Here is a 10,324-nt window from a genome sequence, read left to right on the forward strand (position 1 = left end):
AATGGTTGACAGCATCCTCAATCCCAATTAAGCATCATCATTAAACAAAACCCAATAAAATTAAATCTTAGGGTAACATGCTGAGATTCACATGATAATCCAGGTACTAGATACTCAAGTTGTCCATAACCGGGGACACGTCTAACCATGATTAGTTTATACACTCTGCAGAGGTTTGCGCACTTTTCCCCACAAGACTCGATCGCCTCCGTTTGGTTTCTCGCACTACATGGTGTTTGAGAAGACGGATGACCGAGACATAGTCTTTCAGAAGCGCTAGCACCTTACGATGGATAGACCGTTACACCTACTTTCCCCTACATCTGCTAGTCTACCCTGTAAGAGTTTGCATGACTTAATCAACTATGCTAGATCCCATAATAGCTTGTGGCTGCACACGGAAGTTTCTAGTATGAAAAATCTCATGATCCCTTTGGGCCTGGGTGGCGGTCCATAAAGAAAAACAGGCAATCCTGGAATACCCAGGTACCTCAATCCACCCAGATGTGTGTTTAAGTTGCCACCTTAGATAAACCATTAATTTAACAAACTCACATCTGTCATGGATATCACTCACCCAATCCACGTCTACTAGCATAGCATAGCAATAGTAAGCAAACGTAGAAGTAACTCCCAAAGGTTTGATAATACAACAGGTAATAGGTACTACCTCAACTACTTCCCAAACCCACAATTTAATTAGATCATAATCATGCAATGTTTGAGGATTGATCTAATGCAATAAAACTGGGTAGTAGGAGGTATGATCAAAGTGTTACTTGCCTTGCTGATGATCCGCGAAACCTAGAGATTCGAAGTAACAGGCGGCACACTCTGGGTATTCTATCACAGACAAACAAACAAGCATACAATAAGTATTCATCTAATGCACAGGTAAAACTCAAATAAGAGATCTAAGCAGAAAGTTCAACTTAAGAACTCCGGTTGGCAAAAAGAATCAAATCAAACGAAGCAACGAAAGTCAAACGGCAAAAGAAACAGGCTTCGTTTACTATTCTGGATCTAGGGCAATTTTTACAGTGGCAAAACTTGTTTAAGTTGGTTAAACAGATAGAGGGTTTCGAGACGATACTCCAGGCACTTGAATCGCCTGATTCCGATAAACGAGCGAAAAGTTATACTAAAACGAAAATCGGATCAGAAATCGCGATCAGAAAATCGTGGATTTAATCTGAGAAAAGAAAAAAAACGACGAACGTTCGCTAGAACGAACGAACGCTCGCTATTTAAATAAATCGGAAAAACCAATCGATTTAAAAAAAACGAAACTAAAGAAAGAACGAACAAAACCGTCGGAAAAACCGAACGGTTTTTCGAAAAAAAATCGGCGTCTAAAAAAAACTACCCGGCAATTCCGGCGAGGTTCAGGCGGCGGCGGCGGGCTCCGGCGATAGTCGGCGGCGGCGGCACTCGGCGGCGGCGGCGGCGGCGGCGCGGGATCCGGCGGCTAGGCGGCGGGGCGGCGCGGGCGGTGGCGGCGGGGCGGCGCGGTGCGGGCGGCGGCGGCGGCGCGACGCGGGCGGCACTAGGGTTCGGGGCGGCGGGGCGGCTCGGTGGGCTGCGGGGTCGGGCGGCCCGTGTTTAAAGGCCGGCCTCGGAGGAGACCGGGCCTAACACGGCCCGTAGGTCGGTTTCGTTTTTCTAATTATTCCGCGCAGAAAAACAAATAAAAGAAATACTAAACGGACTCCAAAAATCCCGAAATAAATTTTCCCGGGCTTCTAAAATCAAGACGCACAAGGTGAACATTTATTTGGGGCCTAAATGCAATTTTGAAAAACGCAATTTTTTCCTAAATTCAAATAAAATAACAAAAAACTCTGAAATAAAATCTTAGTTGATTTTATTATTAAATCCTCAATATTTCTTTATTTTGGGAAATTCATTTTATTCCCTCTCTCATATTTTTGTAATAGAAATAATTGATGATAAAATAATTAAAATCAAATGATCCTATTCTCAAAATTTGAGAAAACTCAAATATGAAAATAACGAAATCCCCAACTCTCTCCATGGGTCCTTAAGTTGCGTAGAATTTCTAGGATCAAAAACAAAAGCAAATAAAATATGATATGCAATGATGATCTAATGTATAATATTCCAAATTGAAAATTTGGGATGTTACAAACCTACCCCCCTTAACATGAATCTCGCCCTCGAGATTCGGGTTGGCTAGAAAATAGGTGAGGGTGGTCCTTGAGCAAATCTTCCTCTCGCTCTCAGGTGGCTTCATCCTCCGTGTGGTGGCTCCACTGAACCTTACAAAACTTGATAACCTTGCTGCGGGTAACTCGGCTGGCATATTCTAGGATCTTAACTGGTTTCTCCTCATAGGTCAAATCACTGTCCAACTGAATTGCTTCCAATGGAACTGTGTCTCTCAAGGGTATGTCAGCCATCTCCGCGTGGCACTTCTTCAGCTGAGAAACGTGGAACACATCATGAACTCCTGACAATCCTTCGGGCAATTCCAACTTGTAGGCCACTTCTCCCATATGTTCCAATACTCGGTATGGTCCTACAAACCGTGGCACTAACTTTCCCTTAACACCAAAACGCTTTTCCTCGAAGTGGGGATACTCGAAGATAAACTCTGTATCCAACTTCGTAAACTGTCTCCTTGTGTTTAGAATCTGCGTAGCTCTTCTGCCTAGATTGAGCTACCTTGAGTCTATCGCGAATCAATTTCACCTTATGTTCAGACTCCTTAATCGGATCCGGTCCAAACAACTGGAGGTCTCCAACTTCATCCCATGACAACGGTGTCCTGCACCTCCTTCTGTACAAGGCTTCGAAAGGGGCCATGTTTAAACTAGATTGATAGCTGTTGTTGTAAGAGAATTCTGCATATGGCAAATTGTCGTCCCAACTGGATCCATAATCTAGCGCACAAGCTCTCAGCATGTCCTCCAAAATCTGATTGACTCTCTCGGTTTGTCCATCTGTCTGTGGATGAAAAGCTGTGCTGAACTCTAGCCTGGTACCCAAAGTTTCGTGCAACTGATTCCAGAACTTTGAGGTAAACTGGGTTCCTCTATCTGATACTATACTCCTCGGAAATCCATGTAAGCATACAATCCTGGTCATGTATATCTTTGCCAACTTAGCACTGGTGTAAGTGGTCTTTACCGGGATGAAATGAGCTACCTTCGTCAACCGATCAACTACAACCCAAATCGAGTCATAGCCGAACGAGTCCTGGGTAATCCTGTGATAAAATCCATGCCTAACTTATCCCACTTCCATTCGGGTATCGGCAATGGCTGTAGCAATCCTGCTGGCTTCTGATGCTCTGCCTTTACTCTCTGACATACATCACAAACTGCTACATACTCCGCAATATCTTTCTTCATTCCGGTCAACCAGAAAGTATCCTTCAAATCCAAATACATCTTGGTATTTCTTGGGTGAATCGAATATGGTGAGTCGTGTGCCTCTTGTAGAATCAACTTCTTGATCTCCGGGTCATTGGGCACATAAACACGGTCTTCAAACCATAGGGTGTCATGCTCATCCTCACGAAGTCCTTTAGCCTTTCCTTCGCTCATTTTCTCCTTTATAGAGGCAATCTCTTTGTCAGTCTTCTGAGCTTCTCTGATTCTATCCATCAAAGTTGACTGAATCTCCAATGCTGCTACATAGCCTGTCGGAACTATTTCCAAACATAGCTCACGAAGATCCTCAGCTAACTCCTTTGGTATTTCGCCCATCATTAGTGTATTGACATGGCTCTTACGGCTCAATGCGTCAGCTACTACATTAGCATTTCCGGGATGGTAATGCAATCTCATATCATAATCCTTGATGAGCTCCAACCATCTCCTTTGTCTGAGGTTTAACTCCTTCTGCGTGAAAATGTATTTCAAACTCTTGTGGTCCGTGTACACCTCACAATGATTTCCAATGAGGAAATGTCTCCATGTTTTCAATGCATGCACTACGGCTGCTAACTCCAAATCATGCATAGCATAATTCAATTCATGGGGTTTCAGTTGTCGTGAGGCATATGAAACAACTCTCCCTTCCTGCATAAGCACTCCTCCAAGTCCTCGATGTGAAGCGTCGCAATACACCTCATAATCCTTGGTCTGGTCTAGCAAAATCAACACTGGTGAGGTAACCAAGTGTTTCTTCAACTCCTGGAAACTAGCCTCACACTCCTCAGTCCATATGAACTTGGTATCCTTCTTTAATAACTCCATCATAGGTTTTGCAATCTTGGAGAAATTCTCAATAAATCTCCGGTAGTATCCTGCGAGTCCAAGGAAACTCCGGATCTCTCCAACCGTGGTTGGTGCTTCCCACTTGGTCACGGTATCAACTTTAGTGGGATCTACTGATATACTTTCTCTGGATATAACGTGTCCGAGGAATCCTACTTCCTTCAACAAAAACTCACATTTGCTGAACTTGGCATACAACTGATGTTCTCTGAGCTTCTCAAGTACCAAACGCAAATGTTCCTTATGCTCCTCTTCATTCTTCGAGTAAACCAGGATATCATCAATGAACACCACGACGAACTTATCCAAGAACTCCATAAACACTTTGTTCATCATGTTCATAAAATAAGCAGGTGCGTTAGTCAGACCAAATGACATAACGGTATACTCGTACAGCCCATACCTGGTAGTAAAAGCTGTCTTAGGTATATCCTGTTCTCGAATCTTCAACTAGTGGTATCCTGATCGCAGATCGATCTTGGAAAATACCTTAGCTCCTTGCAATCGATCAAACAGATCATTGATCATTGGTAGTGGGTACTTGTTCTTGATCGTTACTTCATTCAAACCTCGATAATCAACAACCATCCTTAACGATCCATCGTTCTTCTCCACTAGAAGTACTGGCGATCCCCAAGGTGACGAACTTGGGCGAATGTAACCTTTATCCAGTAACTCCTTAATCTGCTTCTTAATCTCCACCAAATCCTTTGCGGGCATCCTGTATGGTCTCTTTGATATTGGCCCTGTGCCTGGCAATAGCTCAATCAAAAACTCAATATCTCTATCCGGTGGCATGCCTGGCAACTCTTCTGGAAATACTTCAGGGAAATCCCTTACCACTGGTACTTCCTCCTGCACAACTCCTGTTAAACAATTTACTTGAGTCCCTTTTGGCACATGCCAGGATACATACTTGATCCTTCTCCCTTCTGGGGTGGTAAGCAAGATCGACTTACTGGCGCAATCGATGTTTCCTCCATACATCGACAGCCAATCCATACCCAGAATTACATCCAATCCTTGTGATTCCAAAATGATTAAATCCGAGGGAAACACATGCCTACCTATACTCAATGGCACTTGAAAACATCCTTGACTGGCCATATACTCCGCTCCTGGTGAGCTTACTAGCATAGGTGTTCTAAGAACCTTATTGGGCAGGTTATACTTATCCACAAATTCCCTTGATATGTATGAATGCGATGCACCAGTATCAAAAAGAACGAGTGCAGTAAATGACTTAACCAAAAACTTACCGATTACTGCATCCGGTTTCTCTTCAACCTCCTCCACGTTAACATGGTTCACCTGTCCCCTGTTGAAAGGGTTCGGCTTCTCCCAGAGCTTCCATTGCCATTCCGGCCTTCAGGACATTCATTGGCATAATGTCCGGTCTTCTGACATTTAAAGCAAGTGACTTGGCTCAGGTCTTTCTTGGCTGGGGTTGATGGGTTGGTACGGTTCTGGCCGTTGCTTCCTCCATTACCATTACCATTCTTCGTGCCATTGTGATTGTGCGAGGTACCTCCTCCATGAGTATGCTGAAAATGTCCTCCCGATCTAGGGGTAAATCGTGGCTTCTGCTGAGCTCGTGAATTGTACTTTCCTTGTGCATACTTCCTCTTGTGATTTTCAATTTGCTGCTGCTTCCCTTCAATCATAAGAGCACGATCTACCAACTCCTGGTAGTTGTTGAAGGTTGCTATCATCAACTGCATGCTCAACTCATCATTCAGTCCTTCCAGAAACTTCTCCTGCTTAGCTGCATCCGTAGCAACATCATCTGGGGCATAACGTGCTAATTTACTAAAGTCCTCCACATACTGGCCAACTGTCCGTCCTCCTTGGCGCAAGTTGCGAAACTCACGCTTCTTCATGGCCATAGCTCCTGCTGAAACATGGGCAGTTCGAAAAGCCTGCTGAAACTGATCCCATGTGACAGTGTCGACGGGGAAAGTGGCTGTGAAATTCTCCCACCATGATGTTGCGGGTCCTTCAAGCTAATGTGCGGCAAACTTCACCTTCTCCACATCTGTGCATCCTGCTGTGGTCAACTCTCTACCTGTCTTGCGGAGCCAATCATCTGCTACTATCGGCTCAGTGCTACTGGAAAACACCGGCGGATTTAGCCTAAGAAAACGGGCTAAGTGATCAACAGGTGGTGGTGGTGGTGGTGGGTTGTTGTTGTTGTTCCCCTGATTCTGATTCTAGACTAGCAACTGCATCAATGTGTTCTGCTGCTGGATCAACTGGGTGAGCTCCGGTGGAAAGGTAAATCCGGGGTCACCTCTCGGAGGCATCTGAGGGTTTAGAAAAGATGAGATTTAAGAATAGAGGGGGTCTAAAGAGAAAACACTACCCATATGCACATGAGGCAAAAGCAAACAATTCACTTCATTCAATCAATCAAACAAGGGCATACAATCGATCTAACTATCGCAAAAGTGCTCGGACTACTATATTTACATGGTGGACTACTACTACTGATGAGGTGGTCTACTAGAAATATTCTTCGGTTGCAGAATCCATGATATCTGCTCCGGCTTCATCAATATAGTCATCATCGCTATCATCTGGGTCCGAGTCGGTGTCATCGATGATGATGTAGTCTTCTGGGCGAATCTCCTTGGGTTCTTCGTCTTCATCTACTGGTGTAGGGCCTCCCATAAATATCCCGATCTTCTTGATCAGATCGTCATTCTTCTCCACCAATACTTCGATTTCCTCTTCGTAATCTTCACGTGTAGCCTTGAGTTCTTCCTCCAGTTCTTTGATTCTTGTCCTAGCCTTCTTCAGGTCTATCATGTCGGCGCACATCTGGTTCTCCTGACGTCGAATGTGCTTGTTTAACTCCTGGATAAAAGCTGCAATTGATCTATCCTTCCTGGTGCTGATCATCTCCCAGTGCTCATCTCGGCGCCCACAAATCTGGTAGATAGTATCCTTGAGATCATTGCGGTAGACTTCTCCAATGCGTCCCATGGCGATGTGAGCTGCCATGATCTTTCCAAGACTCCATGGGCTCAGTGACTGGCATGAACGTCCTTCCTGGAACTTGAGCTTGAATCATCTAGCGCTCTTCTTCAGGTAAAGTGGCGTTGTAGGTTCCGGTGAAGCTTGGTACTCCTATGTTCAGGTATCTAGTTACTTCCTTCAGGTGACGTCCAAAGGGTGTGTCTTCATCCGGTTGTGTGAACTTGTTCCTTGCATCCGCCATCCTAAAGAGTAGAAAAGATGAGAGGTCAGAAGAGAAGAGAGTGAATAGGGTTCTAGGTCTTTAGATTAGGGGTCGTGTCCTACAGTCAGCGTGTGCTCTAATACCATCTTTGTAGCGACCAGACCTCAAACAGTCTGATCTCTGTGCTCAGGTGTCATCCCTGGATCAGTAATGCTGACACCACACAGTACTTGAAGGATTTATAACAGAGTAGCAATCACGCACTTATTACATCAAGTGTCTCAATAGAGAACTTATTACAATAAATATGGCTTAAGGCCATCTAATAACGATAACAGCAGAAGGCTTGGAAGATAAGTGAGTCCATCAACTCCAACGGCATCACTGAGTATAGAACCATGACCTAAAAACTCCTTAATCATCGTCGGAAAAGTCTGCAACATTAACGTTGCAGCCCGAAACGGGTCAGCACATGGAATATGCTGGCAAGGTAACACATAGAGAGTAATGGAATGAAACAGCTATTCTATATGCATATTTGGCTGGTGGAAAGCTCTATGGTTATAGTTTTGCGTAAACCAATTTTTCCCTACTGCAAAGGAATAAATTTTATTTAACTATCATGGTAGTTGTTAAACATTGAGAATGGTTGACAGCATCCTCAATCCCAATTAAGCATCATCCTTAAACAAAACCCAATAAAATTAAATCTTAGGGTAACATGCTGAGATTCACATGATAATCCAGGTACTAGATACTCAAGTTGTCCATAACCGGGGACACGTCTAACCATGATTAGTTTATACACTCTGCAGAGGTTTGCGCACTTCTCCCCACAAGACTCGATCGCCTCCGTTTGGTTTCTCGCACTACATGGTGTTTGAGAAGACGGATGACCGAGACATAGTCTTTCAGAAGCGCTAGCACCTTACGATGGATAGACCGTTACACCTACTTTCCCCTACATCTGCTAGTCTACCCTGTAAGAGTTTGCATGACTTAATCAACTATGCTAGATCCCATAATAGCTTGTGGCTGCACACGGAAGTTTCTAGTATGAAAAATCTCATGATCCCTTTGGGCCTGGGTGGCGGTCCATAAAGAAAAACAGGCAATCCTGGAATACCCAGGTACCTCAATCCACCCAGATGTGTGTTTAAGTTGCCACCTTAGATAAACCATTAATTTAACAAACTCACATCTGTCATGGATATCACTCACCCAATCCACGTCTACTAGCATAGCATAGCAATAGTAAGCAAACGTAGAAGTAACTCCCAAAGGTTTGATAATACAACAGGTAATAGGTACTACCTCAACTACTTCCCAAACCCACAATTTAATTAGATCCTGATCATGCAATGTTTGAGGATTGATCTAATGCAATAAAACTGGGTAGTAGGAGGTATGATCAAAGTGTTACTTGCCTTGCTGATGATCCGCGAAACCTAGAGATTCGAAGTAACAGGCGGCGCACTCCGGGTATTCTATCACAGATAAACAAACAAGCATACAATAAGTATTCATCTAATGCACATGTAAAACTGAAATAAGAGATCTAAGCAGAAAGTTCAACTTAAGAACTCCGGTTGGCAAAAAGAATCAAATCAAACGAAGCAACGAAAGTCAATCGGCAAAAGAAACAGGCTTCGTTTACTATTCTGGATCTAGGCAATTTTACAGTGGCAAAAACTTGTTTAAGTTGGTTAAACGGATAGAGGGTTTCGAGACGAAACTCCAGGCGCTTGAGTCGCCTGATTCCGATAAACGAGCGAAAAGTTATACTAAAACGAAAATCGGATCACAAATCGCGATCAGAAAATCACGGATTTAATCCGAGAAAAGAAAAAAACGACGAACGTTCGCTAGAACGAACGAACGAACGCTCGCTATTTAAATAAATCAGAAAAACCGATCTATTTAAAAAACTGAAACTAAAGAAAAAACGAACAAAACCGTCAGAAAAACCGAACGATTTTTCGGAAAAAAAAACCGGCGTCTAAAAAAACTACCCGGCAATTCCAGCGAGGTTCCGGCGGCGGCGGCAGGCTCCGGCGACGGTCGGCGATCGGCGGTGGCGGTCGGCGGCACTGCGCGGCGGCGGCGGCGGCGGGACGGCGCTAGGGTTCGGGGCGGCGGGGCGGCTCGGTGGGCTGCGGGGTCGGGCGCCCCGGCTTTAAAGGCCGGCCCCGGAGGAGTCCGGGCCTAACACGACACGTAGGTCAGTTTCGTTTTTTTTAATTATTCCGCGCAGAAAAACAAATAAAATAAATACTAAACGGACTCCAAAAATCCCGAAATAAATTTTCCCGGGCTTCTAAAATCAAGCCGCACAAGGTGAACATTTATTTGGGGCCTAAATGCAATTTTGGAAAACGCACATTTTTCCTAAATTCAAATAAAATAACAAAAAACTCCGAAATAAAATCTTATTTGATTTTATTATTAAATCCTCAATATTTCTTTATTTTGGGAAAGTCATTTTATTCCCTCTCTCATATTTTTGTAATAGAAATAACTGATGATAAAATAATTAAAATCAAATGATCCTATTCTCAAAATTTGAGAAAACTCAAATATGAAAATAACGAAATCCCCAACTCTCTTCGTGGGTCCTTGAGTTGCGTAGAATTTCTAGGATCAAAAACAAAAGCAAATAAAATATGATATGCAATGATGATCTAATGTATAACATTCCAAATTGAAAATTTGGGATGTTACAGAGGAACACACATATGACATGCCTCATCTTTACCATTTATGCATCTACCTATGAAGAGAGCAAAATAATGTATAACAGGAAAGTGAATGCTCCCTATGGTGGCTTGTATTATATCTCTAGATTCTCCCACAGTTATGCTAGCAAGAAAATCTCTAAATGCAGATTTGCGAGGATCCC

The sequence above is a fragment of the Triticum urartu genome, chromosome 1A (genome assembly GCF_056163025.1).
Source record: "Triticum urartu cultivar PI428250 chromosome 1A, HENAU_Tu73, whole genome shotgun sequence".
In the NCBI taxonomy this organism is placed as follows: domain Eukaryota; kingdom Viridiplantae; phylum Streptophyta; class Magnoliopsida; order Poales; family Poaceae; genus Triticum; species Triticum urartu.